Below are 27856 nucleotides of genomic sequence, written 5' to 3'. Positions count from 1 at the left end.
CAGGTTGTTGCATGGGGACCCACAACATTACCAGTTGGAATGTGGAATAAAGCAATGAAACTTCTTCAGGGAAAAATGCCATCCATTCCTCTGTGCACTTGAGGTGACTTTACTCACAGTTACAGTGTTTTAAACCCATTTGTTACTTCTGGTTAATGTTGCATTGAATATTGATTTTTGGTTCACTGTGTATCCCGTTGCATTGTTATTTTTTTCTGAGCTGCATGTTGTGCATGCCAGTTCCTTGTGTACGCTGGTGGAGGTGCTGGGAGGCATCACAGAGTCCTGGGGCTTAATGCAGGTGACTGTATTAAGTAAAGAGCATCCTTATATAGATGTCCACATCTATGCATATGGTACATAGGTGGGAATTTTGAAAGCACTTGGGTATCTTGGCTGGCCAAAGCTTGCCAGAAGTCTGTAGGGATTGTGCTCTGTACAGGAAAAAAAGAAAACAAACACCAAAATTCAAACATCCTAGAGTTCCTTCAGGCTGTTTTTTAAGTTGACTATCTCGCAAATGAGCTTGAACACTTCAGTACCAAATATGTCTTCCTTACTTATGATTTGTTTTGCGGTTTTTTTCCTCTCCTCTTTTTTCCTTCAAAAGCAGTAGCCATTTTTTCTTCCTTGTTTCCAGATTTTTTTCTGGGTCATGTGTTCCAGTATGGCATTATTTTGGGGAAATGAAGTGCTGCTGTCCCCAGTTCTACTTTGCTGTAGGAAAAACTTGTGCAAAGTGAGGAATCTGGGGAAAGGGAGCATGATCAGTGGAAAAACAGGAGAAACCTTTCTCTTGAAAGTAAGCAGATGAGTCTGTACTTATCATCAGTTAATAATGCCCGAGTTGTACTTGTAAATAAAAACATATGGAAAATAGTTGTTAAAAATTGTCATAATCTTTTAATGATGAGATATGAGCAGTTTTAACTCGGAAAAGACTTTCTTGCAAATCATTCACGGGTGCAGCGTCTGAGACAAATCTTGATTGCAAACATCACTAACAATTGCATCTCATTTTACCACAGATTTTATGTACATGGAAATGACTGAGGAAGGTTTTGAGTCATCCTTTAATCTCAAAAGAGCCTATTGCTGAAGAGAGAGCACCAGTTGTGTAGTAGTTCCAAGATTTATAGAAGAGAGATGCTTGAGGACTGTAGGGAATGAGAAGGACCACAGTGGATTGGGAATGGCTAGTAAATTATGGAAGACAGAATTGGCTGCCTGAAGTGGTGTGTGAGATCAAATTATCTTTGTCATGGTGCTTCTATTTTTAAGATGCGTATGATGAAGAAGGGTTATTGGACTCAGCCTTTGCCTATAAATACAGACGGTTCACGAGTAAGTCAGGCGTGGTTTGGAAGTCAGTGTTTTGTTTTGACAAAATAGGTTTGAAAATCTTCCATTGCTTAGGGATGTAGTACACAAGTGTACAGTATATTTACTGTAGTAAAAATAAATCCATTTGTCACCAGGACTTCAAGTACCAGTTCAGTAAGTCAAGATGTGCCAAAATCTGCATGTATGTATAGCTGCATTGGCCTATATTGTGAGAAAAATGTGGTACATGCTGCAGTATCTTTTTTAATCAGTTTTTTTTTAAGTCAGTCCTAAGTGGAAATGGAAGTGAAGCCAGGAATAACTAGATCACAGATGTTTCTCTTTTGAATTTGGTTGTTACCGCACAAGTGGTTTGAGATTGTTTCCCTACAGTTTGCTTGGCAGTAGGCTGAATGTAGCCAGCTGATTTTCCCTTGAAAAGATTTGGGAGCCATTGTATAAAGCTTCTGCCAGGATTTTTGTGTTGGCCATGAACTCTGAGAAAGGAGCAGATCAGGCAGATAAGATGAGTATTGTTTCTTAGCACAGCTCTTTGCATACGGATGGCCTACGTTACACATTTGAAAAGTTTCACTTAACTGAAAAGGCAAGTAATTGTATACTCTGTTTACAGGCTAACAATAGCCATCTAAGTTTTGTCTGGTGCAATTGGCATGCCTGCATTGAGGGAGGATAGTTGTGATCTTTAATACATCTTAAAACAGTAAGAAAAACTTCAGTAGTTTATTAAAATAATCGTAAAAGTTTATTTGTTTTTAGTTAGGGCTCTTGGTAGGGAAACAAGTGACAGGAAAATGTTCCTGTTTGTAAAGATAGATGTATGTTGGGTAGCTCTGTCATCATAGTATTAAAAAAAAATGGTTTATTCTGATAGCTGGAGTTTTGGTTTCATCACAAAGCTTACTATTCCTTTGTGGAGATAAAGGAAGTGCAAACAAAAGGTTGTTTTGAACGGAAGAATCCATCCAGCCTGCGTGAGAGTGGCCATTAACAGTAGTTGTGGGTAGGCTCAGGCATGATGTTTTGGTGCTTTCAGAAACAGTAGGATCAACACAAACTGCTCAAATCATTACTGTGGCTTTGTTTCTTGTTCTTACAACTTTCCTTACAGCTGCTTGAGAAGTATGACATGAATTTGTCTTGATAGAGTTTCAAGGTTGGACTTTTTTTAATGATCAGGCAATTACTTTTTGTCTCACATCCCTATGTGCTGCTAGCATGATTCAAGGTATGTGGCAAGTGGCGCTTTGTTTCAGTGACTTGAACTGCATTTCTTCTCTCTCCTTTTCGCAATTAGATCTAGTTAGTAATCAGGTCTTCAAATCCAGAACACCTCTTCTTATGTTCTTGGGCAGTATCATTACAGTGAAACTCTGATCTTCACTGGAGCCCATCGCTGTTACTTTAGAAGTGGTAATAAAACATTATGAATGTGCAAAGAAGGAATAAAAATGTACTGTTTATCTTGTCAAAAGGCTGTCCTTTCCTGTATTCTTAGGATGTTTTTAGTTTTGGTATGCAAGTACTTTATTGTACAATCACTATTCCTACTTCAAAGAGGGTGACTTGTTAATGATCTTTCTGGTGCTTAAGGGCAGGGATAACAAGGTCACTGGGGGGAATAAAAATTAGAGCAGAAAGTGTTCTCTGTGTGTGTTGTTTTGCTTATTGAAGTATCTCTCCTTTATAATCTTTATTCTCCATAAATTGTAAATAACATGATTTGACAGAAATATATATTGCCTTTCTACACAGTAATGAATGCTTTAAGAATCATGATAGTTTGGGAAACTATTCCGAGAAGCAGAGAATTTTCTCTTCAGTCATCCAAAAATGTGCATTACAAAGCTTATCTTCATCTTTGGCATCTATCAAACAGCTCACTGGAAGCAGTGAAGCTAGTAAACAAAGCACGTTGGAGTAAAATGGTCCCCCATGGGGAATAATTTAAAGTCATAGTGAAGTGTTGTTTTCAAAAGACATCGAATTACATTTCCACTGGCATATGAGACATATTAAATGCATGTGTGATGAAGAATTCAGGTTAAAAGAGGCTGCTGCTTCTCCATTGAAGAGCTCAACAATGCACACTCAGTTGAATTCAGTTGAGAAACTCAGTTTCTCACATTCTGACTCTGTACAAGCCCGCAGTACTTCCAACAATCTATAAGAACAATCTATAAGATCTGTCAATAATTTTTTTTGTATTATTTTTATCAGTCTGGCTTATACATACAAAACTAGAGGCTACTAAGTAGGTGCTGGGTTTTAGTCTTTCCAGCTGGGCTGCTCTTCTGTTTTCAAACATACAGAGTACATCCATAATGTAAAACACAGGATACAGGAGCCTCTAATAAAGAAACCGGGAATTGCAATTGCCATTTTCTAGGTCCTTTGGTTTTTTGCTTGTTTTCTTGAGAGCTGTCTCTCTTGTTTCTTTGCATACTTGGAGATTGCGTTTGGCACAGGCAGTGGATGAGTTTACCTGAAACCCAAATTTCCACCCAGAACCCTTACCAAGAATTGCTGTATTCTCTAAACCAAGCTCCGTGAAGAATTGCAGGTGTATGTACTTGGAAGGTGATTTAGGAAGGGGATGTGCAGGTGGGACGTGGGCCAGGTTTTGCAATTCCTCTCTCAAAGAAAGATACTATATGTTTTTTCTTGACATCTGCTTAATAAAAGTTAAACTTTAGTGTGGTGAGCTGCAGTAAAGTACTGTGAGCTTTGCAGAAGTATGAACAGGCCTTTGTTTAGGGAATTTGGGGAAACCAAGTTTAAGGAAACTATTTGTGGATTGAACCATTTTTCAAGACAGAGACCTGCCAAATCCATCACCCTTTTAGCCAGAATTCTCAAGTATCTTACTGTTAGGAAACTCCTAATTACCAGAATTTCCTGCTAATGTCTCATAGACTTTTCCAAATGGCAAACTGTACTGAAAATCACTTACCTAACATGTCTTTTTATGTTGACTTTCTGTGGATAATCTCTTTTATTGGGAGAATAATATCTAATATTATTACTGAGAGTTAAGTTAAGCTACTAGACTGTAGAGACCTAGTTGTTTGCATTTGCTATGATATCCATCTCTCCATCTCTACTGTCAGGACCCACATTAAGTTAGTTTTCACTCCTCTTTTCTTCTGTGAAATTGTGCCTGCTTCCCCTTCCAGTCACAGCCTCCATGGCTTTTCAGAAGCCGAACCTGCTAATGTGGTGGTGGAGGTTGATGGGCAGGGTGTGATGTTGGGTGCCAGGGACTCTGCCTTGGAGGGCTGTACACGGTGATGAGCTGTGGGCAGCAGAAGTGAGGCCAGGGATAGGGAGCAGTTCCATAGGGAAGGGACAGGGGACACTATGCAGCATGGGCATGAGGATGTATCGCATAATGGGTAGGGCCAGATGTGCAAGCAGAGGCAGTGACATGCAGTATTTGGAAGGAGACAAGCTGAAGCATGTGGAGCAAGTGCTGCCGAAGCCACAAGAATGCTTCAGCCATTTCCATGTGTTAAGGGGAGACGTTGGGGAGAGGGGTGGGTTTACTTCTGTCCTTGTCCATGGTCATCACTGTGCCGCGTGGTTGGAGGGGCTGGAGAGCAGATTGCGTGCCTGTTTGCGTAGCAACTCTGCCTGCCCTGCAGTTTTGGAATGCTGCTGCACGTGGAGGTGTGAAGGTATGCGGCTTGGCTTTGTTCATTTGGGAATTACAAAAGGTACCTGAAAGCCACGCACAGCCCTTACTCCAGCTTTGCTTAAAACTGTTCCCTGTGTAAAAACCACCGTCTGAGCCAAGTAATCCTCGTGCCACTGTGCATTTAGTTAATTTAGTATTCAGTGGGCAGGTTTTATTGTTTGGGGGGTTAGATTTAAAGGTGCGGAGCAGTTGTAGTGATATGCTACCACACTCAAAAATACCCAACCTACTCATTTGGAAAGTCACCACTTTTTATGTTGCATTATTTTAACTTATCTAGTCTAATTAACTGTGCAAGCGTTGCAGTAGGCTTGCTGCTTGGTTCACTGGTGGTTTTGTAAACGCTCCTTCATGTTGCCTGGTGTCAGACTTCCAGTCCACGTGTGCATCCCTGTTTTTCAGGTGCAACAAAAAAGTGTTAGAGCTTTTGAAAAATATGCTTTAAAGGAGCACTATCATGTTAGTGTTTTGCTATTTTTGGAGGTCACACCACATTATAGGTAATTTTTGTTTGTTCAGTCAAGAATGTTTGGATAGTTATTCCGCATTATTTTAAAATTCATAGCTTTTAGATTTGAACTAGATATTGAAAAAGTGGAAACACATTCCAGGTTCCTTCATTTGTTTTTATGACGGTAGCATTTGGTGCCAAATGGGGCATTTTAATCACTTTTTTAATGCTGAAATTATGTGATTTTTTTTTTATTATTATTATTCCACATCAGAGAAGTATGGTAATTAGAATAAAAGATTCATTTATGTGGCCTATACTTAGCAGTCCACTGAATTGTCATTTGAATTTCAAAATGCTTTGAGAAGTACAGGTTTACATTTATTAAAAAAAAAAAAAGTCCTCAGCAAGAAAATTTTTGCAGGGCAAGCACCATATGTAGTTTTATTGTATTGTATATGGTGGTGATTTTAGCTTTCTAAGGAATACAGAGAAGTAAACCTGCATCTGCACTCTGCTGTTTTGTTTTTTCATCACTTAAATTTCATTGATTTAAAAACTACAGGTGTGAAACTTTCCTTATTAAACTGCATACTCCATTTGCTAGGGCAAATCCATCTAAACCATTATCTTCTCTCTAGAAAATGAAAAAAATACCTGATATGTTGCTGACTTGTTTTATCTTAGTGTGATTATAGTGAAAAAGGAGATAAGGAATGGCATGCTATTAAAATATTTAAGATATAACAACCCGATGGGTCTTTTAAACAATATTTAGGGATACGGAGGAAAAAAACCCCACCTTTATTATTTGGTATTAGGTGCTCCTTGCAAGTCCATCAAATGCAGCTATTGAATATAACTGTAGTGTGTGAAGACTATTGTTGATACCGATTATTCCAATAAGTTCCGAGATAATAAGATTGCATGCAGGAGGGAGTTCGGGGGTAGGAGAAGCCTAAAAGTCAACATACAGAGTGTGAAGGAAAAGCTGGAAGAGGGATTGCAACACAAGAGATGCTTTACTAAAGCTTTAGTTTCTGATTTCGCCTCGTTGAAAGCAAAACACTTGCATGCACGCTTCACATCTAGAATTTCTTTTGCTAAATATTCTCCTAATGATCAAAACAGCCTGTTCGTTTGCTATGTCAGGAAAAATGGCTCGAGGGTGGAGGGAAGTTAGTTACATAGACTTTCCCAGTTGGCACGTGGGGTGAAATCATAGAATCATAGAGAAAAGACCTTTAAGGTCATAGAGTCCAACCATAAACTTAACACTGCCAAATGGTGTCCCTTTAGAAAACCAACACAGAGCTTCCACCTCTGGGTGCAGGATCTCCACAGAGGGCTCAAACTTAGCAAGTTGCTTTGACACTGTGACAATCCCTGGGATGGGGTTGGGGCTGTGCCCACTAAATTTAGGTTTGACAATACACGATATTGCCAGTGAAATAAATATTTGTCTGGTTATGATACTGTTTTGCCAGTTATGACTGCCAGTTTGCCTGTGTCACAGCGCTTCCCAAGTCTCCACGAGTCACACTGGTGGTGGCCCACGCAGTAGAGTCAGTGTTCGTACCAGCAAATGCCACGTGCCAGCTCAGTCTGTGCTTTATCTTGAAAAGTTGGTCCAAATTTTCTAACTCTTAATTACTTATTAATTCCTAAAGATCCGTTTGTCCTTTTAGTCATCACTAGAGCTGAGTGCATACACTTGTTAATGTTTTTTGAAAGTGTTCTTAAAAGGAAAAGTTAATGGTCCCTCAATTTAATCCCATTTAAATGGTTTATCATTTTACTTCTAGGCATATGCATTTTCTTCCATTAGTATGGCTACTGTCTGCCATAGTCAGACTGCCGTAAGCAGGACCCATTGCATTGCAAGTGGTTCCTTTTGTGCACAGCAGTTGCTGTGATTATTAAAGAATGTTTCTTTTCTTTAAATAAAGGATTTAACTTTTTTATTAGACCTAAAGGCTATTAAGTTTTAAATGTCATTTGCTTTTCATTAAAAAGGCTTTTCTATTGTAAATCCTTGACTTTATTTTTATTAGAAAAGTAATATTCAGCTTTTTAAAAAAATTATTGGTACTTAATCCATCAGCTAAATACAGAGCTGTAATCCCATATGGCAAAGTATGCCTTGCTGTGTGTGGGGGTGTGTGCACATGTGTGTAAGTGCATGGATATTTTCATGCTTCCATCGTTTGTTATTTATCTTCTTCGATTTTCTCTGCTTCCTCTAAATTTGTCCTGGTTCAGAAATTATGAATGTTGATGGAAGATTTATATTCGTGTGCAGAACTGAAAAATCAACACAGTCCTGAAGGGACTAGTCTTCTTCCTTCTCTTCTTTAATTCTACCCAGAATTAAAGATGCTCTTTGAATGTGCTTTCCGAAATAAAACCTTCTATTTGATATGATTTCTTCAGTTCATCTACTTTTAGTCTCAGTGCTACCTCCTGTTTCAAAATCAGACAGATGAACCATCTGCTGGAGGCATATGAACATTTTATACAGGATCAAACCTACAATTTATCAGCTGTACCCTTGTTAGCTGTTGTCATATTAGTCGATAATGATCTCTGTCGTGGCTTTAGGAAGGAAGTGGGAGGTGGCATAAGAAGCCTGAAAGCTGCTAAGCTGAAAGTAACGTGTATTCCCAGTAGATCTTGTTGACAGGAAACTTTGATTTGGTTGTAGTGCAGTTGTAGTGGAGCAGAAGCAAAGGTTCTTAAACACAGAAGTCCGCTGCAACAGCAGATCACGTTTTGTGCAACAGCTTCTCTTTTCTGGTGAATTTTTACACAGCGTGCAAGGCTCCCCTGCAACATCCTCCCTAACTTTGAGTCCTGTGTAGAGAAGATGCTTCACATGTTGGGGAGACCCTGTACTGCCCTGGCTGGGGAGGGAAGTGGGCTCTCACTGAGGTCTCCTTTAAAGATTCATGTGCCATAGTGTGTTGCAGGACTCATCAAGAGATCTTGAATGCTGGTGGTTAAGTTAAATGCGTTCGGTTTACACATATGACCCAAAGTTTTTGTCACCATCATCAACATGTATTCATGCTTGATTAACTGTGGTTGTAGTCAAGGAGTGTTAGAGAGAGAACTGTGTACAGAGGCAGTGTCAAAAGCTGCAAAGACATGGCATAGTAGTTATCATGCTGGGCACAAAGTAGCATGAATCCGGTTTGGTTTTATGTCTCAACACCAAACTGTAATACAAAGAATGAGGAGGTGCTGCCCTGAAATAAACTGCAAAAACCACAGAGGGTTTTTCAGCTATTGATTTTTTTTTTTTTCCTGATTAATTTGAACAGGCTTTTCTGTGTTTGAGAAGTATAAGAGGATGAAAAAAAATCTTCTGTTACACAAATTGAATTATTAAATAGGCTTGTTGACCTTTTCCTTATGCATTATGAATTACAAAATTTTGCAGGGGTGTCAACCTCAGTAGCAAAATCTTGAATTATGACAACTCCAGTTTAGCAGCATCTGTTCTTTGTCTGACAGATTGGGCTTGGAAAAGTAGTTTGATCTGTCTGCTTCCTACTCATATTCTCTATAAAATTTATTATACTTTTACTGAATTAAAAACACTTAAAATTTTTGTTTTGGCAGTTCATTTATGCTTTTCTCCTTCATGTACAATATTGGTTGTCCATGCAAGTTTTACATGTACAGGCTATTACAGCTGAGAGAAATGTGAGTAAGGAGATTGATTTCAGTAGCAACTATTGCAGGTTTGTTTTTTTTAATATACCACCTCTGCAAACACTTAAGGTCTCTGTTTATTTAAAGTTAAAAGTCTGAAAAAATATTTTTGGCTTAATCCCCCATCTGTGGCTGTGTTGCTGTCCTTTCTTGGCCAACTGATGTTTAGGGAAGAAACTGGAGTAGTTTAGAAGCTGGTAAGAGTGATTCTTTTGATTTGGTGGGCCATCGTGGTTTAGGCCTGACCCTGAAAGTCAGCAGCTTTTTGAAGAACAGATAATAAAGACTGTAACCTCAAAAATATTTTTTTTTTCTACATGTTAGCTGTACAGGCCTGATATCTGTTCTCTAAATTCTAACAATGAAAAATACCTTACTACTTCTGTGGTTTTAGCCTTTAATCTAGTGTGAAACTGGAAGTGTTGGTGAAAGTATAACCTAAGTGATAGAGTGATATCTGAGAATAGAACTTTCTAAAATGGTCCCAGTTAACAGATAAGGGGCTGTTGGGGTCCCTTATCTTTGGTCATAGGCCTGCCAAGCTGGTGAAGAGGGCTTTAAAGTTGCTGTGGGAGAGGAACCTCCATCCATCCCACTCCTACCAGTTTGATGCCAATGCAAGCAAGAGATGCGCAGAGCCTGGAGAAGGGGTCACAGGTCAGAAGAGCAGCACAAAGGAATTGCAACCATTCCAGCCAGTAAGTCAGTTTCATCGGGGGCCCGACTTAAATGCCTCCACACAAACACGCATAGCATGGGGAATGAACGAGGAGTTAAGAGAATTGTGCATGCCTGCAGGGCTATGATCTGACTGGTATCAGGGAGACCTGGTGGGATGGCTTCTATAACTGCAGTCTTGGAATGGAAGGATGCAGGCTTTTTAGGAAGGACAGGCAGGGGGGACAAGGACAGGTGTGTTGCTCTCTTGAGTCGGTGACTAGCTGGAGTGCATGGAGCTCTGCCTGGGAATGGATGAGGAGCCAACTGAGAGCTTATGGGTCAGGATCAAAAGGAGGGCAGGGACAGGTGGCATTGTAGTGGGGGTGTGCTACGGGCTGCCCAACCAGGATGACTGAGAAGATGAGGCCCTCTATAGACAGATAAATGCTGCCAGCCTTACATTCACAAGCGCTGGTCCTCATGGGGGGCTTCAACCACTCTAATATCTGTTGGAGGTGCAACAGAGCAGGGCATAAGCAATCCAGGAGGTTCCTGGAATGTGTTGATGACCATGTTCTCACCAACAAGGAGAGGATGGGGGGGAATGTGAAGCTCAAAGGCAGCCTTGCCTTGTCTGCAGTGACCATGAAATGATGGAGTTCAAGATCTTCAGGGCAGCAAGGAGGGTGCACGGCAAACTCACTACCCTGGACTTCAGGAGAGTGCACTTTGGCCTTTTCAGGGATCTTTGTGGTAGACTACCATGGGATAAAGCCCTGGAGGGAAGAAGGGCCCAAGAAAGTTGGTTAATATTCAAACATCACCTTTGCTAAGCTGAGGAGTGATGTGTGCCAACAAAGAGGAAATCGGACAAAAATGCCAGGAGGGTGCATGGATGAACAAAGAGCTCCTGGACAAAGTCAAACTCAAAAAGAAACCTACAGAAGGTTTCTTTGTCAGAGTTGTGGCCGCTGGGATCAAGCACATCCTTAACAAATTTGCTGATAACACCAGGCTGTGTGGTGCAGTCAACACACTGGGGGGAAGGGATGACATCCAGAGGGACTTTGACAGGATTGAGCGGTGGGCACGTGCGAGCCTTATGAAGTTCATCGAGGCCAAGTGCAAGGTCCTGCACAAGGGTTGGGGCAGTCCCAAGAGCAAATACACTCTGGGTGGAGAATGGATCAGGAGCGGCCCTGAGGGGAAAGACATGGGGGTGCCGTTGGATGAGAAGCTCAAAATGGCTCAGCAATGTGTGCTTTGGAAAGCCCAACCTTATCCTGGGCCGCATCAAAAGCAGCGCGACCAGCAGGTTGAGGGAGGTGATTCTCCCCCTCTGCTCTCATGAGACCCCCCCTGTGGTGCTGCATCCAGCTCTGGGGGCCCCAGACATGGACCTGTTGGAGCGAGCCCGGAGGAGGGGCACACAGGTGCTCAGAGGGCTGGAGCCCCTCTGCTGTGGGGACAGGCTGAGAGGGTTGGGGCTGTTCAGCCTGGGGAAGAGAAGGCTCCGGGGAGACCTTACAGCAGCCTGCCGGTACCTAAAGAGGCCGACGAGAAACCTGGAGAGGGGCTTTTTCCGTGGGTCTGTAGCGACAGGACAGGAGGGGATGGCTTTAAACTGGAAGAGGGGAGATTTAGAGTAGCTGTAAGGAGGAAACTCCTTCCCATGGGGGCGGCGAGGCGCTGGCAGGGGCTGCCCAGAGCAGCTGTGGGTGCCCCATCCCTGGCAGTGCCCAAGGCCAGGCTGGACGGGGCTGGGAGCAGCCTGGGCTGGTGGCCAGTGTCCCTGCCCGTGACAGGGGGCTTAGAACTAGCTGATTTTTAAGGTCCCTTCCAACTTAAACCACTCTATGAAGATGCACTCTTAATGTTTTCCAGAATCCTTGGACTTACCAAACAGAAGTGTTTTCTATGACAAAATTTGAATTCCATAGCTAAGGTTGCTGCTATGTGCAGGGGCTGTTGTCCAGAGGAGGAATTATTTATCGAGTAGGAAGAACTGTATTGCAGGAAATTGGGGTGAAAGATTTTTTTTTTGTCAGCAGAAGAGGAGAAAAAATTGTGGTGATGGAAATTAAGGAGTTCTCCTGACTGAACTCCAGACTGTCCATTGGTATGTATCTTAGTATTTCCTTTTTCTTCTGGAAATGTGCCATTTCATTTCTTTGCATGTTTTTGTGTCTGAATACTGTGATGACCTCTGTGATGACCATCTCCCCTGTGGTCCAGAAAAGTGAATTTTAACTGACTAGATCAATGTTAGGCAGAAATTCTTCAGATCTGTCATCAGTTTCTGGCCTGGAGTCCTATTCCCATGCAGAAACCCACCAATTTCAGGTGGACTGTGTCTGGTTTTGCCCCAGTGGGTTTCGGTGTAGACTGAAGTTTACAGCTGAGCTGGGAAGAAAACCCTGGGGAGGTAATTTCAGACTCTTAACTTATTCACTAGAGAACACTGCTTCACATACAAATTGCTACAAATCTCTGTACTTAGTGAGGCCAACTGTGAAATGAGAATAATAATGCTTCTGCACCTTTGTAAAGTGATTTCAAATCTACAAATGGAAATTTAAGTTCAAAGCATTATTATTAAACACATTTTCCAGATAGGGTAATGAAGAAGAGAGAGGCTTAGCACCTTTTCTTAGTATCTTTTCCCAAAATGTATTAACTCACTGGTCAGGGTGTATTTTCTGTGCCTCTCTGGGTCTGAATAAACAGCTGATAAAAGTATTTTTCAGCTAGTGTTTCGTCTGCATAAATTATTCTTTTAGATACTCAGTTATGATTTTCTTTATAAGTTGACCCAAGTGTTGCTTAACACATAAAAAAGTGCTCATCAAGACAGAAACCATTTTAGTTTTTAAGGAAACTTATTTTAAGGGGGTGGCTGCAGGATGGCTATTGGATGATCAGCAGTTCTATAAATTGAACTCCTGTGTTAGTCCATGAAGCAGATGAAGAAAGCCAAAGGTTTCCTCATGCAATCTTATTACAAAATTCATTAGATTAAGAAATAGTAATAATTGTGCTACTGTTATAATCACACTTCTGGTTTTAAACCTTTAGGATTTGCATTTTCAAGTGTAACTTCTTTGCTGTAAAGGCCAGAAAATAGCTTTAAGTAAATGGAAGTTAATGGTAAGACTGTACATGGGACTTTTGTAACACCGAGAATGGGAAAATTCCATTGATCTTAAACTCTCTCAGATATTGTGAGGTTCAAGCCTTTGAAGCACTTATGCAGTTGTCCATTAGATTTCAGTTTCTTGTTGAAAGTACCAGTATGATTGAGGTTGCACTGGGATTTGTGCCTTGGTGTGTTTACTAGGACACTGATACAGCAGAGGTTCTGGTGGAAGACCTAAGTATTGTCAAAATGGAAGCAAATATGTAGTTCCCCTGGCATGGGTAAGGTGGCTTTAGGGTTTAAATCTAAGCTTGCACTAGTGTTGTTACAGTGGATTTTCTTGGAGTGGATCATTGGTGTCTCAGGCTGGGTGTGCTGAATGTTAAAGATTTGGTTTTTAAAGGGCAACAGTTAATTGGTGAGGTCTGGACACTTCTTCCTCAGTATCATTCCGCTTGAGGCTGTGAGGACATGTGGATGGCTGTGCACACTGAAAAGGCAAAGCAACTTTAGAAAGAAAATATTAAAAGAAGCTGGAGAGAAATGCAGTTCTCTGCAGAGTTTTTGAAGAATCACAAAAAGCTATGGTGAATTTGGATGGAATAGCAGCGTAAGCACTAGAGTATGCATTGAGGTCCACTTCCACTTTAAATAGTCAAATAAAGCAGAAGACATCAGGATGAAATTATTTTATGATGGTCTTTATATTCTCTGCAGGAGAAGCAATAAAGATATTTACAATACAAAGTTGTGTATAAGGAACCTAAATTAGGTCTCAGAAAGAGATATTGCTTATTTAAAAAGAGATGTTCACTAAGGCAGTCATGTTACTTTTCTGCCATATGGATTTATGGTTTTGAAATGGTTATGCCCCATAACTCTTAATTAAGCTTGACAGTTTTAGTATTGAAATTGAAGGAGATGGTTGGAAAGACAGTCTGCAAACAAGGGCCTCTCTTAATGGTCCCAGAGCTTGTCTTTGTTTACAGGCTTTACTGTATTGTGGAGGAAGGAAGAAAGTAACAGTTATCTTTAATTATACATGATCTGCAGCGTGTCAAAACAAGGGACTATAAACAAGCACAAGTGGCTTATAATAAAAGCAGTTATCGTAGACTTTGTGTAGTGACTAAACGTACCAAGCCTTATTTGTGTGACAAGTATCTTATGGGAACAGATTGTCGTAATGATTTGGTGGGTCTGCTTGTGTAGGTAGTCTACCTATAGGCATGTTGCGAGGGGCCCACTTCTGAGTCTGTATTTTCTGGCTATGGTATCCTGTTCTACTGGACTACAAGGTGATTCCAATAATACTATCCAGACACTTTCTTGCTAAGGACTTTTTCAATCTTGTTTAGAAGTTAAATTGCAAAATGAACAGCTCTCATTCCAAAATTTTCAACATTAAGAAAACTTTTATACCTGTGGAAGAAGCATCGATATTCTGGCAGTGTTCTACATTTGCTTCTTTATTACCCGGTAGTTTTACTCCAAAACACAAATGTTGACCAGTTCCTGATTTTAGTAAGCCCACCGAATAGCTTAAAAAAAAGCTATTCAGTCCACAGAACTTTGATTTTGCATCTTATTTTTCTGCCAGATGCAACACAATGACATATTGTAGAATAAAATCTGAAGAGGAACTTCATCCAGGTTACATAAAAATTCCTTGTGTGGCTGATAATGTAATGCAATTTTCATTGCCTTTGGGGTTTTTAGCTTTCTTTTTGTTTATTTTAGCTTGTTTTCTCCAGATGTAGATTTATCTATTTATAAAATATATAGAAATAGGTCTTAAAACTGTTTTGTTAAAAAAAGAAGCCAGCAGTGGTTGTGAAGTTATAGAATGTCCTAAAAGAAGCAGCAGAACTGAGCTGCTTTCATTAGGTAAAAAATTTACTTTAGAAACAATAAAATGAAACTCATCAAAACAAAAGACATTATTTTAGAAGTTAAATGTTTGTGAAGGTTATTGGCAAATTGCTTTTCCTTCCTACATCTGTTAAAATGATTCCCATGAGAATAGTGGAAATGTTCTGCTCAACATCAGTCTTTACCAGAACCTTACAGCAGGGGCCTGAACACCCTCCCACCACCACCACTGCTTCCGTAGGCTGTTGTTGTGACCACTGTGAAAGCCCCTGTTGCCCTCTTGAACCTTCTGGATGGCAGTCTAGACATTGCATCAGATCTACTCCTTCAAAGTACAGAAGAATCTGCTTTGGGAAAACCACAAGACTGAAACGGTGTTATGGGCACGAACGTCCTCGCTGGCATCTAGCTCGAAGAGGCAGGAGGTGTTTCAGAAGCTGCTGTCTCAGTATGGGTGCTCATCAAAACCTATGAGGGGAAATCCTGGGAGTCAACGAGAGTCTTCTCATCACCCATTATACCCGAGGAGTAAATTGATGGTTGCAGACATCAGTGATAATTTATGCAACTCTTTTAAACTCAGTGAACCTTCTAAATAAAAAGAAATAATAATAATAAAAAAAAGAAAGCTCACAACTCCAAAGTCTATGGTAGCTGGTTGAATGCTATGTGCAGTTAAGTAAGTGCTTAATTAGTACACAAGGGTTACAGTATCAGTAAGGGATACTGTATTTCATTGGGATGGCTGAAAGGAGATAGGGAAAAAGAAGTTTATAAAGTTGTCCAAATTAGAATTTCACCAAAAGCCATCTTCTTGTGATTTGTAATGTTTATTATTTATGATCAAGCTGAGAAGCAGAAAGGAGCTTTTGGTTTTTTCAGTATTTGCTCATTTTCTAAATAGGAGTGTGATCTTCCTGCAGTCACATGATGCCTATTTTCGTTTCCGAAAATGAGATGTTACTGCACTCACAACATTATATGGGAGTTTAACCCATTCAGCAAATCCACGTAAGACTTTTGGCCATGGTGTATTTGTCTTGAATGTGGTAGTTAGACTGTGTATACAGGGCAGAAGGAGAACCTGCTGTATACGAAGAGTACAATCTGTCAGAATAAGTGTACTAAGGAAGGAATCAGGCTGAGCTTGTCAGTGGAAAACCAGGAACAGCAGGAAGAATGAAGCATGTAAAATCCTGCTCTGTTGCATTTAGACATCTTACACTGTGCTGCAGGAAGTTATTTCCTCCTTTTGTGACTCCAAGTGCAGAATCTTCTAAAGATAGTGAGAGAACCACTCATCTTACTTGAAAAAATGTCCTGCAAAACCAGAGATTAGGCTTTTCCCTGAAAACATGTCACATATTAGAAAGAAGGCAACAGTGGGTATGAAGTTCTTGTAATACCGTGGTCAAGTATGTGGAGGATTTATTCAAGGTATGAAAGAGAGGTTTGGGTAAGTAAATGTTGGAGAACAAACTGTATCCATGTCAGTGGACTGCAGAGTCAGGCTTCCACATGCTTCTCCTGTTTAACTGTTTTATGAAAATAATTTAATTAATATATTTAACTTTTAGAGCAAGGAGGAAAGAATCTGCTTCCCCAAGAATAATGTCATGTCTGGGTAGGAGAGCGCTGTGTTGACTGAAGCGGGATTTTGATGTGAACTCCCTCTGACAGAGGAGGTACCCGAATGTGGGTCATCAGCCTCCCGAGGGAATGCTCCAACTATTAATCCGTGCTGATAAAACATATAGCTCCTTCCCAGCTTTTATAAAGGAGATGGCTAACACTGTGAAGCCAGATCTATTAGGTATGCTCTAAAAAGAGCTACTTCAAATGTGCCCTTCAAATGAGATCAGTAGAGAAATGTGTAGCTGGTGGATAGCAGTGGTGTTTTGAGATCAAAGGAGGTGCCAGGTTCTGTCAGTCTCTTGAACTTCAGGTGGATCTCAGTGCAGATTTAAATTAGACTTTTATGTGCATTGCAAATGTTAATGCCAATAACTGAAGTGTCAGCGGAGTGCTTGGTGGCGGCAGAGCAGGGCTTTTGAGTGCTGAGTGGTCAGGCACTTATGTGTTCACATGAATCTTACTCTTTGGTCAGTACTCTAATATGCAAATTATTTGATAGCTATTAAATTTTGTTAATCCTATAGAAAATACCTGAGAATATCTGTAGACCATAGATAAGTGAAATAAGATGGCATTGTACTGTTTGCAGAGCTGAATGTCTGCCAAGGGTATTGTGCTTTTTACCAGTTTGCCCGAAGAGGCTACTGACATCTGCCTTGTGATTCCTTGAAGTCACCTTACTCTTGCAGCGTGTGGATTGAGCTGATGATAACGGCTGAAGTTTTCAAGTCAGCCAGGGAGTTTGTATGCTTAGCTGTATCCCTAGAAATAGAGACATACCAGATAACAAATATTATTAGCATGGTGTATTCATACAGAATATTCACAGAATCACAGAATGGTCGGGGTTGGAAGGGACCTCTGGAGATCATCTAGTCCAACCCCTGCTAAAGCAGCTTCACCTAGAGCAGGTTGCACAGTCATGCCCAGGCAGGTTTTGAATGTCCCTAGAGAAGGAGACTCCACAGCCTCTCTGAGCAGCCTGTGCCAGGGTTCTGTCACCTTCAGAGTAAAGCAGCTTTTCCTTATATTTAGATGGAATTTCCCATGTTGCAGTTTGTGCCCGTTGCCCCTTGTCCTGTCACTGGGCACCACTGAAAAGAGCCTGCCCCCATCCTGTTGACACTCACCCTTAAGATATTTGCAGACATTGCTAAGATCCCCTCTCAGTCTTCTCTTCTCCAGGCTGAACAGCCCCAGCTCTCTCAGCCTGTCCTCATCAGGGAGATGCTCCGGTTCCCTCATCCTCTTCATAGCCTCCACTGGACCCTCCCCAGTATTTCCCTGTCTCTTGAACTGGGGAGCCCAGAACGGGACACAGCACTCCAGATGCGGCCTCCACAGGGCAGGGTAGAGGGGGACAATAAACTCCATCGATCTGCTGGCCACATTCCTCCTAATGCACCCCTGGATACCGTTGGCCACCTTGTCCACGGGCCCACTGGTGGCCCACGGCAGCCTGCTGCCCACCAGCGCTCCCAGGCCCTTCCCCGCAGAGCTGCCCCCCAGCAGGCCAGCCCCAGCCCATACTGGTGCAGGGGGCTGTCCCTCCCCCGCGGCAGGACCTTACACTGGCCTGTGTTGAACTTCAGCTCCTCTGCCCAACTCTCCGGCCTGCCCAGGCCTCGCTGAATGGCAGCGCAGCCTTCGGGTGAACCAGTTTTGTACCGCCAGCAGATTTGCTGAGGGTACGCTCTGTCCCTTCGCCCAGGTCACTGATGAGTCAATTGAACGAGCCTGGACCCAGCAGTGACCCTGGGGAGCCCCGCTGGCTGCCGGCCTCCAGCTCGACTCTGCGCCGCTGGTCACAGCCCTCCGAGTCTGCCACGCAGCCAGGTCCCAGCCCACCCACCGCCGCTCGTCGCGCCCACGCTGCCTGAGCTTGCCTGTGGGGATGTTGGGGGAGACAGTGTCAAAAGCCTTGCTGAGGTCAAGGGAGACAACATCCACTGCTCTGGCCTCGTCCACCCAGCCAGTCATTCCATCACAGAAGGCTATCAGATTGGTCAAGCACGAGTTCCCCTTGGTGAATCCACGCTGACTGCTCCTGATAAGCTTCTTTTCCTTCACACGCTTCAAGGTGACCTCCAGGCTGAGCTGTTCCATCGCCTTTCCAGGGATGGAGGTGAGGCTGACTGGCCTGTAGTTTCCTGGGCCCTTCTTGCCCTTTTTGAAGACTGGAGTGACACCGGCCTTCCTCCAGTCCTCAGGCACCTCTCCTGTTCTCCAAGACCTTTCAGTGGTGATGAAGAGTGGCTTAGCAGTAACATCTGCCAGCTCCCTCAGCAGCTGGGGGTGCATCCCGTCGGGGCCCATGGATTTGTGGGTGTCAGGTTTGCTTAAGTGATCTCTAACATGACCCTCCATGACCAAGGGCAAGTCTTCCTTTCTCCAGACTTCCTCTCTTGCCGCCAGGGTCTAGGAATCCTGAGGGCTGGCCTTGGCAGTGAAGGCTGAAGCAAAGGCAATATGCAGTAGCTCTGCCTTCTTCGTCCTTTGCCACCAGGGCACCCACCACATTGAGCAGCAGGCTCATGGGTTTTTTAAATGCAAGGAGGACATTATATAGACCTGGCTATTAAACAGCTAGAAAGTGAGCAACTGTCTTGAGTTTCCTTTTAAGGTTGGAACTTTCTTGAATATTAATAGTTTTGGGTACACTGAAGAGTTCCTAAAATTTTTCTAAAGTGAAGCTATTTTAATATCTTTTTGAGGAAAAAAGTTAAAACTGGAAGCTAATATTTTATAGTAATTTGTGTTTATTTTTCAGTCTGAAGATAAAATGGAAATGTCGTAAGATTCTCTCCACATCCACTTCATTTTCTCTTTGATGTAGATTTAAGCTCCAGTCCTAATGCTCTGTGCCTAGAAATTTTAAACAGGAAAGTCAAATTTACCATAACTATCAATATTTTTATAGCAAGTCAGTATGTCTGATTTTTGTCTTCTAAGAGCTACCAATTGGTATTGAATTCAGAAGATGACTTGCCTGTGTTGCGGGTTTCTTAAAGTTTATCTGAAATATGAAAGGTTGTGCTGGATTATGCAACCCTGGGGACTAGGCTTCATATTCTGTAGAAAATTGACCCTCCTCCTGCTGTTTTACTTCCTATGCATCTCTTCAGCCTCAGCTGGCTATGTTTTCCATGCCACAGGATGTTATATATCTGCCTGATCCCCTAGACCTTACTTGTCTGTGCCTATATCAGAAATCTTTTTTTTTGGACTGCTGGGTAATTTGAGTTCAACCAGTAGTCTTGAAAACTATAAGAGTATAACCAATTAGGTGATAACATCTCAGCTAAAAAAACCCTGCTGCTTCCAGATAATTCTGAACTTTGTTGTGCTTAAGTTGCCATGTAAGTCCTACTTGCACAAAGCACAGAATGATAGATGGATGGTCCAGCAACGTCTCTGGAGACAAGCAGCAAAGGTATGAGGTAAACCAAGCCAAAAGCCTTGCAGCAGCAGATGTTGCATATGAAATATGTCTCTTCAAGAGCCCGTTAGGGTTTACGTACCTTGCTATCTCCCCAAAGTGATCAGATGGGTTTGTTTTCAAGTGAGCATTTTCAAATGAGCGTAATGGGTACAAGCATAATTTCCATGTATGTAATAGTAAGAAGTATGGTGGTTGTGATTTATATTTAAATAGACAGTTCTCATGATTCAGTTCAGGCCAATGTTGCCCTGGAGAATTGAATCCTGCCGTGAAGTTTCCTTGTGGTGCTGGACGAGGTATCTAATACTAAAGATTCACTATCGGGAACTATGTGATCTTACTCCATTTGACCAGACCGAGCTGTTTGACACATAAAGAGCAGAAGTCCCGAGCGCTCAGAAATGCAGCTACGGACTATAGGAGCTTGTATGAAAAGGAGTGGTCCATCACATCCTGAGATGAAAAGCACAGCCCTCATGGTCTCCAGAGGAGCACCAGAATTAACTGACAGGTTTTCACTGCAAGGTGTGTCACCGTTCTAGGAACAGCAGTGGTCAGTAATGTAGGTGGATTATCCCATATGTATGGCCATGTTTGCAACTTATTGTGAAAAATTAGTTGGTTTGAATTCATACACATAAATTCTTGCAGAGGGCTCTCCAGAGAGAACCACATTGCAGCTTTGCAGTAAGACTGCACAGATCTCCTTTTCTTCCTACTCCTCTTGCTAGAATTTGCCTGGAGAATTAAGAGTTGTAAAATATTTTAAAATCAATAGAATTTACGTGAAAAAAATAACACTAAAATGCATTGACAGGGATAAGACTGCCTTTGCACATAAAGCAGCTGGGTATGGATATTTGATTTATTCATTCAATAAGTTTGAGCATGTGTTTGTAAGGTCTCTGATCCTTCTGCATAATTTGTGCTGGTTTATTATTGGAGTTGTCATTCTTAGGAGCAAAATTAAACAGCTTGTTTGGAGGCTTGGGATTCAGTGTGGTAAAATGCAGCTATACAGTATTTTATAAGTAGTGGCTATAATAATACAGTAGTCCAAGCTTAACTGTTTCTCTGAATTAAAACTGACAACTATCCTGTTAGCAAGAGCACAGATATAGGGAGTGGATTTTACTGATTTACTTGAAAGAATTCTTTCAGTTTTCAAAGTAGCAGTTCTACAGGAGTTGTGAAGCTTTTTAAATGTGAAACGTGTGCATTTCAGAGTGTTGATTTTATCTCCATAAGTTTGAAATTATCCTTTTTAGAGGCCCTGGTATCACAGTAGAGCACTGAGTTTCCTGGTGAAGAAGGGAAGCACTGCTGGGGGAAAACTTTGTTCAAGAACGAGAACAGCAGAATGAGGAGCGTTTTTTGTAAGGTGCACTATTTGTTCAGTACAAAATGGGGTTTTATTTTGGTAACCTTAAAAAGTATCATCTTAGGATTCAACATTAAGTGCTTTTCTAGGAATTTACAGTGCAGATAACTGCAGTTTTGGGTTAACACTCCCCCTCAGCTTCCCTACGTGGCAGATTGCTTCTTAAGTATAACAAACTAAAGTTAGAGCCAAATTTTGGTAAGTATAAGATTACAAAAATCTGTTGCTCATTCAAATTAAGCTGGTCTTGTGGCATTAGTTGTCTTAGTTTGGTAAAGACATTGTTTAAAAAAATAATAAAAAAATAATGATAAGCCGAAAGCCATGTGACTATTGGTATATTTACATTAGTGTTTTATTTTGAATCAAGAATATGCTTTTGAAGCAGGTCTCCTGATCCTGCCTATTTACTGTGCTTTGCTTTACATTGCAGAGTGGTTTTGGAATATGTAAGCTAATTTCCTTTTGGTTGAAACTAAGAATATGCTCCAGGAGTGCACATAATGCTCTCCTACTACTTATGAATATTTAGTTCACAGAACTGACTAGACCTTACCTGAAGTAGTGTCCCTCCCTTTCTTTCTTCCCAAAACATGTATAGTGTGAAAACCATATCTTCAGCATCAAAATTTTTGCTCTATAGACCTGATTTTATGGTGCCAGGCAACTTGCTAAGGTAGATGTAGGTAGTGCCTATAGTCAGTGAGTTACCAAAGACATTCATTGATAAAACCAGAATCTTGTCTTGTGAAGTAGGAGATGACTTTCAAGAATAATTGCTACATCAGCAAGTAAACTGCCTGTTAGGAGCTGCATCTGCCTATCAGGTAGGAAACTACAGGTGTTTGTAGTTTCAGTGTCTAAAACCCAAAAGAACCACAATGAAGAAACCCTTTCAGGAAATGAGGGGTGCTTCTTAGTCTGATGGACTCATTCTCCTTAGTTTTTGTCTAATCAAATATTTACTTCATTTCTGATAGGGAAGCTCTTCCAGTTGGTATGTCTGGGAAGTGGATGGTAGCTCTTCAAACACGCCCTGAATGAAATGGTCCATGTATATAAGCTGGCAAAAAGTTCTTCCCAGAGCATTGGTTTTAGACTTAACGCTTGGGGACAGGTGCTTACTTGGCAGAAAATGATGTAAACTCAGTGCTGATCCCCCAGATTCCTTTATTTTACTTTTAAAATTCTGTGTTCTCTGCATTTTGGTAACATGTGTCTGTGCTATTTGCTTTGTGAAGACAAGGTTAAAAAAAAAAGTGACATGTTACCATTTGTTTAGTGAGGACTCTTAATTCAGTGTGCTGGATTTAATTTTTATTTTTTTTCCAGGTGATAGGTGGAGCAAATAGCCCATTAGGACTGCATTAAAAATGCTGATGAATGTCAAAGAAAAAGCTAATTGTGGTGCTACAACTAATACAGCAAAATGAAAAAAGTCGTATCAAGAAGCTTTTTGAGGTTGTAGCGAGCAGTTAGAATACTTTTCCATTCTGTATATTCAATACTACAATAATTTTTTTCCAATGGAGGCAGCAAACAATACCATTTTAGGGTCCTTTATCTTTTACTGATGTAAAACCAAAATACTTCACATGTAATCAGTGGCACTTTTTACATGAGCCTTCATCTATGCAGAAATGTGGGCTCTTTTATTAAAGGAGTATTCTTTAAATAGCCATGTTCCTAACTTAAGGAATATCCATATTAAAACCTTTTTGCCTTAAGTGTTTATTAAAATTGTCCACTCCAGTTCATTACAAAGAAGTTTTATTTTTCTTGATGTCACAATTCACACCTTTATAAGCTCATTTGTCAATTATCCCGTGTTAGCGATACCTGCTTCACCAATAGCAGAAATTCCCATTCTGGCTTTTGATTGACTTAGTAATGCTTAGCAATACACAGGAGCTGATTTTTCAATCCAAACAATATGCTACAAAATTTTTTCGAGTAAAACCTGGTATTTCCTTATTTTTTTGTAGATTGTGTTTCAACTACATAAGAGAGTTTAATGTATTAATTACAAAAACCCAAACGAATACCAAACCACACTGAAACCAGACCCCAAACCAATGGCATAGCAAGTTGCTTCAGTAATTTTGCATTGGTGATCTGTAGCGATAGCCTTATCTATCTTTGCTGGAGTTCTGCATAAACGTTATTTTGTTACGTTTGCTGGTTTCATGAACTGCTTCCTATAGTGTTTATTATGATAGGCTTCCACTAAATATAACTTACGTGGAATTCTTAGAATCACAATTCCAGTGCTAACTGTTCTGCAGCAAAGCAACTTCAACTGGCATATGAAGAGCCTGGGGCACTGCTGTCTTATCAGTGTCACTGTTTTGGAATTGTGAAAAAAGGTCTTGCCCCTTCCCACATACTCCGACATTTAAGTAGGCAGTGACTGTTCATTTAAAAAACAAATCTGTGGGGCAGGAATTTCGTGAATGATGGTACTGGAAACAAAATCACCTTTTTCTTTTTTAATTATTTATTTTATTTTGGAAAGTAGACTGATGTTAGAGCAGCAGCATGATCAGGAGGAGATTTTCAGTGGGATCATTCAGAGTTTTTCTCTATCAGAACTTCATTGTATATTTGGGTGTTCACCTCTGTGATCAGGAATATGTGTAACCCAGATCCCTGCAGTATCCTTTCAAGGGATCTTGGTTAGTATCTTGGCTATCTAGACACATTTCTACCAGTACAGAACTTTTCTGAAAATTTATAACCATCTTCCAGTTTCAACTTTCTAGATTAAATTAGTGAAATACTTTAGTAATGGTAAAATCCCTCTGCTCCCATACTACCTGTCTCTTTCTTCCTCCTTCCTCAGTGCTAAACCTTCCTCTCTGTTGAAGGTGCCTGATAGATGATTGGAAAGGAAAGGAATGGTTCCCCTTCAGCCGAGCAGTATAACACAAATACCAAACAACAAATCAAAACATGAATTGCTTTGTAAAAGCTCCTTTTTGCAGTTGAAGCTTTGACTTTGGAGTCATACTTTGATAGCACCTTGAGGCATGCCAGCACAGAGTATCCCCCCGTTGTGTGTTACTGCTTGCATTATTTCACAGTGACTGGGAATAGCAGTGATCTTTCCCAAAGGCCCTCTTGTCTGAAGCAATGAAAGCTTTTTCTCCTTGGAAAATTCAATAGGCAGGAACTTCACAGTATGCAGAGTAACTTCTAGCAATATTGTTCTAACACTGAAAGGAAACAAAGAAAGGGCATACATTATTTTACTGACTACCAGAGAAAAGGTTGTCTTTAAAAATACATATGCCTTTTGCATGTGTTTTGTGACAGACATACTGCCTGAAGACTGGCATGTATCAAGGGGAAATCAATAAAAAATGCATATGAATATTATAAATATTTATAGAATAGTTAGATTAGTATAAGAGTACAGGGAGAAGCCAAGAACGCTTTTAGAATAGTGAATGTGTGCTTTAAAATGTCGGTATTCTTCTGAGTGACTTAAAATGGGGTAAAAAGGCACTGCATGGGCTGTCAGAGATGTTCACAACACCCTTGATTAAAGTCCTTTCTAAGCAGCCATGAGAAAAGCTTCATCAAAAAAGTGCAGCTAAATAAAGCAGAGAAGGGAAAAAATTTTCAGAAAAGATGAGGTTATGCGCTGACGGTCCCAGTGGGACTTGTAGAGATAGTTGATTGATTTGCAGCCTAGGAAAGTAGGGGATGGTGCTCTGTGTTTCTGGCAAGATAAAAATGATCCCACTTTATCCAAAGACTAGGAATTTGCCAAGTCCTCTGCAAGATATATTTTTGCATCTAAATGGCTGTTGATGTAGTTGTGCAACTGTTAATACATACGTCTTTAAGTTATGCCTGTAAGACTGCAAGGTTTGTAAGTAGCAAATAGGAAAATAAATGGGTAAGACTGGAGATGAGCAAATGTCGTTCCTGAAATATAAGTAAAAACTTCCTATAGTCATCTTTCTGTCCTCCTGTCCTGTAGAAATTACGCCTTACTGTGTGGCTAATTCCTCTGCAAGAGGACTTGCATTGGAACTTGGCTCCATTTATTCTCTAAGTTGATGTAAACATCAAGAATAAGCTGGAGGTTTTGTCTGGAGGAATTTATTCTTTTCTGCTCATGCTGCAGATGGCTGAATTTGCTCAGTCTGCAAAAGCTGCAAGAAAAGTACATAATGAAAGAGAAATTTATACTAAAAATGGAAGAAACCATGCAAGAGACCATGTTCTGCCTCTAACAAAAGGCCAACAAAAGCTTCTGCAGTGGAGATACCCATATCTGGGGACAGCTCATTTTCGCTGCTGAATTCTTGTTTACAGAACTCTTTTTTCCGTTAGTCCAAGTAGAACACAATTTCATTAATGGTTGGGTCAGGGTGCTAATTATCTCTGTGAAAAATGGATGGGCAGACAGTCCAGGAGATAGATGCTTCCTAATTTGTTAAGGGCTTTTAAAGATAAATGGCCTTTTATTTGATTTGTTTTCAAATGAATAGCTCACTAGAGTGCTCAGAGCAGTGGCATGGTGAGTTCTCATCAGTTTTTCTCTGTGATGGATGTTGCATATTCTCTCCATTGACATGGTCTTTGCCATCAGAAGTCCCAATTTATTAATAGTTTTTAGGGCAATGGTTGTAAATTATTGCAGCCCAATTTTATTACTGTTTTACATCTACCGAGGACTGAGCCCTTTGTGCAGCTTTATATTAACTCAGTGAGCACCATTAAAATATTGACATTAGGTTCATTTTGGTAGCATTAATCATAGTATTTTATCATGCATTAATTGCAGTGGTTTGAAATGACTGGAACATTCACTTTTCTAAAAGCAGGAAAAACAACTTCCATTTCTCCGCTTTTTAAACCTGTAACTGTGCTTTAAAAAAAACAACAACAAAACACACACAAAAAACCCTCTTAATTGGGTGTGCTCGTGGCGCCTACCTCTTTGCTGCTTTGCAACGACTGAACAAGTAAGAGCCAGCAGTTCTTTCAGGTCTCACTGGAAGCTCTTAGAAGTGTTGTCTCTGAAAATCAGCCTCTGAAGTCTCAGTGTGGGTGCCTACAGCCAGGCCTTGGCTTCAAAAACATATCTCAATATAAAACAAGAGTCCTCCTGATGTGCAAAAAAAGCTAAAAATCTACTCACTGTGTTTTCATATGCTGATATGGCTTAAGGGTTTAAAACAGACACAGAAATGCCTTTTGTGATTCACCAGCAGGAACAGGTTTACAGCACCCATGTCTGTTTGTGTTATTGTATTAGTAAAAGAACCTGTGATGTTTGCTGGCTTTCTTCAGTGGAGGGCACCACTAGATGATTATGTTTAATATAAGGAGCTGGCAGCCTTTCTCACTTAACCATCATTAGGAGATCTGCTGCTGAGGTCCCATTTCATGAGGCAGCTGGAAATTGGCACTTAGTTTGAATGTATTGTTTTCTACCTTTCTCTTAAAGTTCAAGGACAAGGCAAAACTGTTCAGCCTATGCAAAGAATAAGGGTTTTCTCACTTTCCTTTGCTTACTTGGTCCTCTGACCTCTCTGTTCTTTTCTAAGTAAATTTATTCCCCTATATATACATGAATTAAATAGAAGTATGGACCATGTCAGCAAAGATGCAAGTAGAAGACATGAGGGCAGGTATTTGAAACACCATGTAGAAGATACCTTTGACAAACATTTAGAATTTCTACTGCAGTAAAAAATTATTTAGGTCTTCAGTAGTGTTGCTTTTGATACTTACAAAGGAGGACAGTAATGTTATTTCTGTTTTAGGGAACTGAGGCATAGGAGGTCAGTGGAGAAACCCTAAATCACTCAAAAGGCGAGATGCAGAATAGTGGTGTCCCAGTCTCTTAACTCTCACTTCTTGATCTTAACCATGCATTTCATTCATTGTTTCAAAGACTGTCCCCTCCCTGCTCCCACCCCAAGATATTCCTGTACCTTCAGGACTTTCACCACCTGTATTTTCCCTGGTAATGTCATAGGGCTTAAGCCATAGTTTGACCTGTAGCCTTCTGCCTCCTGCTGTACTGGATTTGCTCAAAAGCCCAAAAGACTTTGCAGTGATAGAGGTTTCCTTTTTTCAGTTACAGTGGCTACACATGACCAAATAATACTTCATTAACCTGATCACCTAAGGATATCAAGCTCCAGGGCAAACTTGCATTCCTATATGATTGGCAAGGTAGTTAGGAAGTGAAATAACGCAAATCCCACCACAGGCAACCATCATAAGATATGTGTATTTACTCTTTGAAACCAAGGTGTGTCGTTTCATAAATCCTTTTATTTTAAGACTTTTATATTTGTAGGTTTATTATTGACCTTCACAATGGACATATTGCTAGGGCAGGAGGCTTTAGGAGCCATATCAAGTTGGACTGGTAAATACACCGAGATTTTTAGTCTGCAGTATCACCTAGAAAACACAAGCTAAAGTTTGCTTTTGCTTTTACTAGCTTTGATTTTAAGCTCCTTGGGTATGGCCTTTCATTCTGCATGTGTAAA

At 40.7% G+C, this 27856-nt stretch overlaps 1 protein-coding gene across 7 annotated transcripts in view; it reads left to right on the top strand.

The window, feature by feature from the left end:
* The window catches only part of TPK1 (thiamin pyrophosphokinase 1), a 313127-nt gene that overhangs the window by 33603 nt on the left and 251668 nt on the right, over positions 1-27856 (top strand). The gene's annotated exons all lie outside the window — the stretch shown is intronic.

This window comes from Falco cherrug, chromosome 4, assembly GCF_023634085.1.
Source record: "Falco cherrug isolate bFalChe1 chromosome 4, bFalChe1.pri, whole genome shotgun sequence".
Classification (NCBI taxonomy): domain Eukaryota; kingdom Metazoa; phylum Chordata; class Aves; order Falconiformes; family Falconidae; genus Falco; species Falco cherrug.
The sequence above is the reverse complement of the archived record's forward strand: the minus strand, read 5'-3'. Positions and strand labels throughout refer to the sequence as shown.